Here is a 10,962-nt window from a genome sequence, read left to right as displayed (position 1 = left end):
TGTGTCATTTTCTCAAACCCCCCCTTTGCTTTAATTTACGACGACATGTGCAATCTCTCATCTATTAAGCAAAATATTTGTTTCTTCTTGTTTATATCTGTTGATAATTTTAAATATTTTTTCGTTTCAAAGTAAGTATAACTTTAATTTAAATCACCTGACTATTTTTTCCTTTCAATTTTATTATTACATTTTTTATGTTAAGGGGGTCTGTTTTGTTTTGTTAATATCCCATAAGTTACTCCTTTAATTAAGGAAATACTTGATTTATTACATTTATTTCAAAAGTATTAAATTATGGATAATGATAAATGAACAGAAAATAAAAATATATATAGTATTTTTTAAATTTTTAGAATAAACTGATTTTTTTTAATAAAAAGATATAAAGTTAAAAAGATAAAAATATTCAAAAAGATAAAATAACATAGGTACAATACCATTTTGTCGTCGAAAAGGATTTTTCCTTTAATTATGTATCTCGACATTTTAATCTTGATAGATACATATATATTGACATGTTATAATACATGTATCTCATAGCTGAAAATGATATAAAAAATAATTAAAAAGAACTATCAAAATTTCTAGCAATCGGAATTTAGGGTTAATCTGTTCATAATGAGAATATCAAAATTCTTTCTTGGCCCATTATTATTTGTACATTAGATATTCCAATTGCAAATCTTTACTAGTTACATCGCATTAAGATTCTATAGCAGTTGATGATGTTAATACTGACCATTTGTTGTAGTGATTTGTTATGTCATTCTATCAAAACAGTCAGATTTGGCTTCAATATATTGATTACCCTAACTATGGGGCCATATATAGCTTAGACTTCCATCATTATGTTAAATAGTTCAATTTTATTGATTTTATCGCACTCTAAATAATTAGTCTAAATGTGTGTAATCAAATCATATAGAAATTAAAATTGAAAATATGCAATAAAAAAAACGAGAGAGTATATCATAAGCTAGAGCCTAGAGACAAATGATCAATAACAAATGAATTAATTACAAAGATAACTCTCTCAATGATTAGCATTAGTATAGATTTTTTGTCCGGATTTTGAGGAAACGTAGAGTGTTACTTTCATCCTTTTTATTTTATTAGTGACTTAAATTTACAGTTTCAAAATTAAAAACGAAAAGGCAATAAATATATATACCTAGCTACATATATACTGGCAAAAGTTTTTTCAAAGTGGCTTATTACAAAAGACGTAATTAATTGTCTGCCCCTTTATTTTGTGTTACTCTGCCTTCAGTAAGACGTGAAGTTCATTTCTTCTAATATTAATTTGGTTTCTTTTTGACCAATATCTTCTTTATTTTAATTAGTTCACTATCATTCCATAGATATAATACCACCTAAATCAATATTAATGAATTAATAAATGTTATGACTAGTCCAAAAATTGCATGGACCATTGATTGGGATGAAATAGGCTAACAATGACTCGTAACTTAACACATTTTGATTCTATTAAAGTGTATAAAAAAAAAAAATAACACTCCACACACATTTAAGATGATAAATAATTTAACCTCATCAATAAATTTTTACTGTGTATCAAAACAATTTTTGACTAAACTGGATCAAATATTTTAAAATATAGTGAATGAATAAATGAACTGATCATTAATTTACGCTCAAATCCTAATTTCATTGGCTAATTTGCTCCCTGATTATACAGCAAGGTGTTAAAGTTTGCCACATCTGGAAAGTGGGACCTAATTGATCGAAATTGCAAGCATATCCTTTTCAAACTCTCTTCAACTCCATCTCTTTTGCAGCTTGCACCATTCCCTATACAAAAAAAAGGAAATAATTTACAGCAGAGCGTATACTTTCTCCGTCCAGAATTATTTGTCATTTATACTTATCGAAAATTAATTTGATTAATTTTTAAAAGTAATTTAAATTATATAAATTTGATATTTTAAACAAAAAAAAAAGATATTTTAAAACTATATGAAAAGTACTATAAATTACAATTTTTTGCATATTAATATTATAAAAAAAATACATTTTAAAATGTTAGTCAAAGTTTTTATTATTTGACTCTAAAAATAGAAATCATGACAAATAATACCGGACGGAGAAAGTAATGTAATGGAGTAATTAACACATTCTCCATCCAATATTAGAAAGGTAGTTTTTATTTTACACGACAATTAAGAAAATATTAATAGATTCATTAGTTTTACTATTTTGCTCTTTCTTTATACTTTATCAGTTTAATAATAGTTCTCCAATTATATTATTTTGAGATGTTCAATAATATTTATCTACTTTATAAATCAATTAATGCTTAATCTTACACTTATTATTAACTATAATCATATATCTATTACCCTTCTATATAAAGTTCCTTTAAAAAGTGCACAAAGTAAATAGTTGACAGGTATTATCGACATAAATAGTTGACAGGTATTATCGACGGAGGAAGTACTAACTAGCCTCTTGAAAAAAAGAACTTTTGATCATCAAATTAGTTTAAACTTTCAAACGTCATATTAATCGTATGAATAAAATAAAAAAATAATAATTAATTATATCCTAATTTAATAAGTGAACATTTAATATGTGACAAATATTTTTGGTACAATGTCCATCTAATTATAGGGAACAAAGGATGTGAGTACTCTCGTAATTTTAATTCATTTTTATTTCATTTGATTTAACACGTAATTTAAGAAGACGAAAAAGGCTTCTAAATCTTAGTCTCAAATTTTTTATATTATATAGAAAAAAGAAATTTTGGCCAGAAAATTTGATCAGATCGGTATTTTATCTTTTTGAACATTTTTACTTTTTTTATTTTAATATATTTTAACTAAAAATAGAAAAAAGATAATTTTATTTCAAAATAAAAAAGATATAAAACTTTTAAAATTTCTGGATAAATTTTTTGGTCATTTAGCATCACTCATATATATATTATTTTAAATTAAATATTTCTAATGTACCACAAAGTTATTTAATTTCAAAATTTTAAATATGTCTAAAAGTTAAAGAGAGAAAAAAAAAAAGGGCCGCATACTTTTTTTTTTTTTAATGGACTAAAAATGAAAAAGAAGATAAAAGGGCAAAGAAGCAGTTTCATGGAATGATCATGTAAAAAGATAAAATCTTTGTGTATTGATTACATCAAGTTGAAGAATAAGTTACTAAAGTAACTAGGCTATAGCTTTTTCATTTTGTTCATTTGCATATTAAGGTGAAGAGGTGCTTGAAGTGTAAAAAAGTGGAATGAGACAAACTAATTAGTGAAAAAGAGAGAAAGTTGTATGTTTGTTAGTGGTCACTATATTGCCAGGCTAACCAATCTTCATCTGAAAGTGATTTATCAATCCATGAAAACCAAACTAGTCCTTTAAATTAATACCTCCCCATCCCCAATCCATAAGTGCCATGCATGTTCTTTCAACCAACCTTACCTAAAAGCAGGGAGGTATTGGTCAAATTCTTATATTTTAATCGAGTTAAAGTGTTTCGTTGAAACTTTACGGAGTAGATGAATTCAATAGATGATTAAAGTAAAATATAAGGGTTGTTTCGTAAAATGTATTAGCAAAAATAAAACATGTATTAGTCATCTTTTTATGTTGTGTATAACTAATAAACTATTGCGTATTGAAGAGTTTATTACTAGGTATATATAATACCTAGTAACCCATTAATTTTCTAGTATTAGTAATGCAAAAGGATTTAATACATGCATTAGTATGGTTAAAGACTCAACTATCCCTTAAAAGCACTTTTATATTTTTTCCATCATAATTGTGGAGGATATTTTTGTAAAAAAATATATTTATACAATGCATAATCTAATACACTAAACCAAACAATGCATGAGAAATAATCTATGCATAACTAATATAAACATTACTAAGAAATTCTATTAAGCATTATTTGTATACACTCTATCAAACGATCCCTAAATGTCTCTCGCATCATTATGCCAACCCATTTGAAACTTCACAGAGTAGAAATGGGTAATATTCTTATTTTGATCGAATTCAGTTTCTCGTTAAAATTTATGAAATAAAAGGATTCAATGGATAATTCGAGTAAAAATATAAGTTTCTCTCAGGTTATTATTATGCCAACCCATTTAAAAGAGTTCATAGTGTCTCGTTAACTACTTAACTTTTCAACTCCTTTCTAGATGTTGTCCTTGAATTTGAAGTGGTATCAGTGCCTAATTTAAAACTTATACTCCCTCTAATTACTTTACATGTCACATTTTTTTAAGTTACATGTCCCTTAAAAATGTATGTGTTTATATATGTAAGAGTTGCAATATTGAAGTATAGATGTATGTGCTCTTTACATAGATTTTTGTTGTTATGCAAATTAGTAAAAATTATTCATTTTCAATAATAATAAATTATTACTAATAATAAAAATTAGAAGAAGAATGACTTCATGAATTATATCGTTGTTTTCCAAAATGTTGGATCATCTATTATTAATAAAAACGACGAATAAAGTAGTCCATACTCCATATAGGGAGTATGTTTTAAGTACTCTCACTTTTAAAAGTTATTTTGTGTACCTATTATCTAACGTTTAGAAAATTATTTTTATTCTTTGATTTAATATTTTATAAAAAATAATAATTAATTTGCTCATTAAGACACTCAAGATCCGTTTGATCATAAATTTCTCAAAGAAAATTTGGGAGAAAATTTAGTAAATAGTGTTTGTCCATACAATTTATTAATGATTATTTGGGAGATAACTCAAATCTCAAATACTAGAAAAAACTAGTATTTGGATTAAATCTCATTATTGAGAACTTTTAAGAATTCAAATTCTATTCTAAACTTTTATGTTTTACAAAAAAACGTCTCTTATAGTATTTATTTGCATTGTATTACATTTTTTTTTTACGAAAACACCAAAATAATAATGAAATATTTAAGTAATGATACGATTATCAATGAAAATGACGAATACTCAGGCTTAGGGTAACTTATTAATAATGGAAGAAACTGCAAAGCTACATAAGGTATGAGTAGTAAATATGAAATGATGTGGGATATTTTTTTGAAGAATTGTACTAGAGCTCCGGCGTTAATTCAACTAATACAAGATTTCATGGGCCAACATGTCTAAGTATGCAACATGTCAGACTGCTAACGCATGAAGTGGTCAGTGGGATTTCTTCTTTGCAGATTTGGTGGCTATTAAAATATCTGACCATTATTTGTTGATATCAAACAATTCTGGTGGCCGTTCATTAGTCTTGATGGAGCCATGGACATGGAGGGTCATTTGGGGTTAGGTTTGAGTGTCCCGTCAATCTCCCATGATCATCGATGCATCATATGTAGGCTTAGCTTCGATTAGATACATCATTATTCGTGTGTAAATCATCAATATAAGCTATTATATATACCAATCATAAAATATTTAGTTTACTATGATTCTTATTTTTTCACACCAAGATAAGGTTAACTTTTCTTTATTTGTAATTCTCTTTTTAAAGAATAATTTTTATCGTTAATAATAATTAAAAAAAATGCCTCTAGTTATCTTGTCTAGTGATCTAAATTATTTTTAAAACCTTTAACCGTTCCTAGCTTCGCTAAAATGCTAACAGAAAGCCAGGACGAATTTATAAGGCAAGTAATCCATGATCTCCTTATAAAATTAAATATTTTTTTTTTAAAAAAAATGGTACAATATTATTTGTTAGGAATTATAGTGTTAAAAGGTTAAAATTGTGAATTCAATTGCTAATAATACATCCATATTCTAAAAATTTTAAATTGTGAAGCGATATTATTAGAAACTAGAAAATACTAGAAGATCGTAAGGTGAGAGACTTTGAGAAGAAAGAGACATCACACCATGTGAGGGACACATTAAGCTCTAAATATAATCTATCATGTTAGACTCATTAAATTAGATAACCACTTAACAGTATAAATAAGAAACTATTGCAAAAAAAATCTATGCCGACACATATCCCAAAATGATTAAAATTTATTGAAGTTGTTCAGGTAATTGTGCTCCGATATGCTGCGTATACATTTCATACAATAATTTGAAAGTAAAACAATTACGTATATCTTTAGGAAACAATAAAAATGATTAGCAAGTTTTCAAATATGTCGTTTGCCCATCATTCTTGGTGATTAAGCACTCAAATCTTGTTTTTTTTAAAGCCATTTATCAACTTGAAACTAAAAAACTATATTCCCCTCATTTTTCCATCTAAGAAATTAGAATTTAAAAGAAGAGAGTAAGCTTCTTGCACTATAAGACAAAATGTATGGTAATTAATAATACGAAGAAGGATAAAAAATACTCTTGACTATTTGAAATAACTTAAATATATCCTTGAACTATATTTCGGTGCAAATATATCCTTTCCCTCTAACAACCCCTCAAACTATAGGGTCAAAAATACTCTTCGCATTAACAAGATATGTTAAACGCCACTTGGATGCCATATGGATACCACATGACATTGCCACATAAGTCAATAGAGTTCCACTCATGCCACGCAGAAAATAAACTTAATCCTAATTTCCTTTAATTTTTTCTATTTCCCTTAGAATTTAGAAACGATTTCATTGAAGAACATAGAACCCCTTTCCTTTAATTTTCTCTATTTTGTGAAATCGTTTTAAGGAAATGGAGAAATGAGGAGAATGGGTTCTATGTTCTTAGTGAAATCGTTTCTAAATTTTACGGAAAATGAAAAAAATTGGAGAAAATTAGGGGTAAGTTTATTAGTCTACGTGACATGAGTGGAACTCTATTGACTTATGTGGCATGCCATGTGACATCCACATGGCATATAAGTGGTGTTTAACCGATTCTGTTAATGAGAAGGATATTTTTGATCCTATAGTTTGACGGTAAGGATATATTTGAGCCGAAATATACTTCAAGGGTATATTTAAGCTATTTCTGATAATTCAAGGGTATTTTTAACCCTTTTTCGTTAATTTTATAACGTCCTATTAATATTTCAATGTAGCTCAAATTAGAAAATTATTTTCAAGGACCAAGCGGTAAAGATAAAATGCAAGTTTTTAATAATAATAATAATAATAAAGCCACATTTTTTTTTGAAATATTAATTTCGATTCATAAGCTTTAATGATCAAGAGATCTTGGCCTTAAAAAACAAGCAATTAAGTGTCGTTGCCAAAATAATTCTTAATGATTATGCTAAATCAAACTCCATTTCCATCCTAATAGTCCTCCAAATTACTTTACTTTCTATATTTTTTTACTTACACGCTTCTTAAAAAGTTACGTGTTTTTGACTATTTATTGTCTTTAATCATTTAAAATGTTAATCTCTCTTCAATAAATAGTCAATCTAAGCAATAACAATATTTAAATATGTGTATATGTTGTTCACTTAGATTTCCTACCCTAATTAGTAAATATTTATAGCTTGTTTATTAGTTGAAATAAAATGGAAAAAATACATCCAATTATAGCTTTGATTTAAGGTCATCTATTTCTAAATAGAACACGTAAAGTGTTTTGGATATGTAATAGGACAGAATTTGAGGCGTAGGGTGGGGAGATATAATTTTGTGAGGGACATTCATCAAAATAATGAGCACTAAATTCTCATAAATACTCATGTTAAATATATATCTATCTGGATTTTGCAACCAAAAAAAAAACATAATCAAGCACTTGATGTTGCTAAATGCTGGAATTGAAAGGAAAATGAGTGGTTCTTTAAGTATTGTTCAACTTGTTATTTATATCACTTTTATTAGACGTAATTGTGAACTTAAATGTAGTGACAAAATGTTGAGCTGTTACAAGCACGTAAATGAAATAGAGGTCAACGATTCAACGCCTATCAAATGCTCTACTACTTCTTTATTTCAACATTTGAGATACTATTTTCATAATCAAAGGTTTACACACAATTTTCGTAGATAATTAATAGATTGCACGATATATTAATTTCTTCTATTATGTTTGCGTAGTTAATTTTAGGAGCGGTAAGTAAATTAAATTAAATTTGGATAGGTCATAATGGATCAAGACAACAAATCAGTCAAGACTCAATTCAATCCAAATTTGCTTGGGTCTAAATGAGTTGAGTCCAACTTTTTTCAAAGTTCTAATTGTTTTATTTGTTCTTCTAAAATATTTTATAATAAATCAAGTTTTAAAAAACAATTCTTGAAAATATTTTGACAAGATTTATCTTAAGTTTATTTAGGCTACATATAAATCCATAAATTGAATTGAAATAGATTGAGCTAACAAATGAGTGAATCATTAACCTACGAAAACTTAAAAAGTTTGACGGATTGGATTAGATTGTCCGTTCTCGCTAATTTTGCTTTGCTACTTTCATTAATTACCTCATATCTTGAAAAAACATTTATTTTGTTTAATTCCCCCTGCTACCTCATTAGCTTAACAAAATTTGTAAGTTCAAATTGAGCAAATTTCAAAGTTTAAGTTAACGAATAGAATAAGTAGTATTAAATTTTACGATAAAATATGGTCAAATGTCATCAAGATCACTAGTATTAAACCTCAAGTAAAGTCAAAAAATAAAATAAGTATAATCAAATTTTACAATGAAATATAGTCAAACGTTATTGAGATAAGTACTATTGAAATTTCAACTTATGTCAAAGAATATTTAAGTAATATGAAATTTCACAATGAAATATGATCAAATACCACCAAAGTCATTATTATTAAGTTTCAATTTAAGTAAAATAATAAAACAAATATGATCAAAGTTTACAATAAATTATGATCAAACGCCACAAAAATTTATTGCTATCAAATTTCAAGTTAAGTAAAACAATAAACATGTATTATCAAATTTCATAAGAAAATATAATTAAACGCACCAAAATTACTATTATCAACTTTTATATAAGATCAAACACTACCAAAATTACTATTATCGATTTCAAAACAAAAATCAACATTATTAAAATTAATTTAAATCAAAAAATACAAACAAATATCATAATAAAAAAATAATTGAACACCACACAAAATTAGTACATACTATCGAATTCCAAGTTAAGTCAAAGAATACAACAAGTAGATGTTAAGCAAACAGTCAAAATAATAAAGTGATATCTTAATGAAAAGTGTGTGAGACCTACCTCAAAATTCAAACCAACTACCCCTCCTTAAATAACATCACGCGAAATCTATCAAAATATCGCGATAAATTAATTTGAATTCTCACTTACTGATAAGCTGACCGTTACAAGCATTTTTTTTTTCATTTCTCAATTTATTTATTTTTTTGCAAAAATAAAACAGTCAAGAAAATATATAAAATAATATGTCCTACTCTCACTCAGCGCGTGATGCTAAATTTCCATTATATATTTTAGCGATTTATAAAGTTTTTATTTGACACTTTTATTTAGTACATTAATTATACATTATTTTCCTTTTCTTAAGTACATTATTAAATGATCAGATACTTATCCTATTTGTTTTTAGGTCTATTGGTTTGACCAATTCATATTAGGATTGATCACATTTTAGCAGTGTAGGAAATTAGTATTCTATCATGCATGATCCATATATTATTATATATATATATATATATATATATGTAAAATTAAGTTAATTGTGTTAGTTTGATAAATTTTCATATTATTTTTTATAATTATATTAATGATAATTAAAAATTAAACTCGTTAAACTAATATCAAACTCATATTATATAATGTTACTATGTCACATACTCTTCATTATTATATTGAACGTTTGCTCTGCATTATCTCTTATAGAATAAATTATGAATAATTCAAGTCTTTTACAAACACTTTATTTTGATAATAAGATTTACTTTTTTAATCAAATACAATTTTACTTTTTTTTTTGTTGTTGTTGGTAAAGTTATTGGTTTTCTCTTTAGAGTCTTGTCATCTCTATTGACATTGGCTCTTGTAGTCATTTCTTGTATCAATGTAAGTGATTCATTAATTTTTTTAAAAAAGATTTTATTTTCACATGCGTATATTTAATTCGAACAAATAATAATAATTAAAAACATAACTTTACTTATAAGTTTTTATTTCAAGAACCATTTCATATCGATATATACGATCTATATTACGTCAAACACGTCCATAAATTTTGGATTGTGTGACATGCTATCACCATTAAGCAAAAACACAATCTAACTCTTTTATCTTTCATTTTTTAAATAAGGTTTTATTCTCCTTTGGGTCATCTTTTCTTATAATTATAATATTTTAAAATGTTGAAAATATTTGTTTAATTTATAATTAATGAATTAATTATTATTTTATTTTTATTTTATCTTTGATATTAAATATTGTTTATTATAATATTAAGGGTGATTTGATTACACCCATCATTAAGTGTTTTTTAATTTTCGTGTCAATTCAATAGAAAACAACTACTATTAGATCAAAGAAAAATTATTTGAATACCTTTTTATATTTTCATCCATTGCACAAGCCAAATATTAAAAATAATCTATTTGATATATCATATATTAGATCTAACTTAATCTTAACCATGCCACTCAATTCTAAGGAGTACATTACAATAATTTGAATTTCGAAATGCATTGAATTGTTTTGGTACAAATTGATAATTTTAGCTCCATTTGACTAGCCATAGATGTTTTAAATTTCGCCTAAAATTTAAAAGTTTATTTTGAATACTGAAAGGTTGCTTCAGTAAATGCTATGATAAGTCGGAGCTCTATTAACTAGTCCGTTTATTGAGCTCTTTTACTCATTATAATTGTATCCGTAGTCATTCAAATTATGGGAGGTCCCAAATTATGATATTTAAGGTTTCTTTGGTAATTAAGTGTTAATTTACCAGATCTCACTATGTAAAGTTTTGATTAATGATAATTTAATTTAATTTTCTTTTTACGAGTTGGTTATATATATGATATTGAATAACCGTTGGAGCAATTATGTTACTTAC

Source organism: Solanum lycopersicum, chromosome 2 (assembly GCF_036512215.1).
Source record: "Solanum lycopersicum chromosome 2, SLM_r2.1".
Classification (NCBI taxonomy): domain Eukaryota; kingdom Viridiplantae; phylum Streptophyta; class Magnoliopsida; order Solanales; family Solanaceae; genus Solanum; species Solanum lycopersicum.
This window is presented reverse-complemented; position numbering follows the sequence as displayed.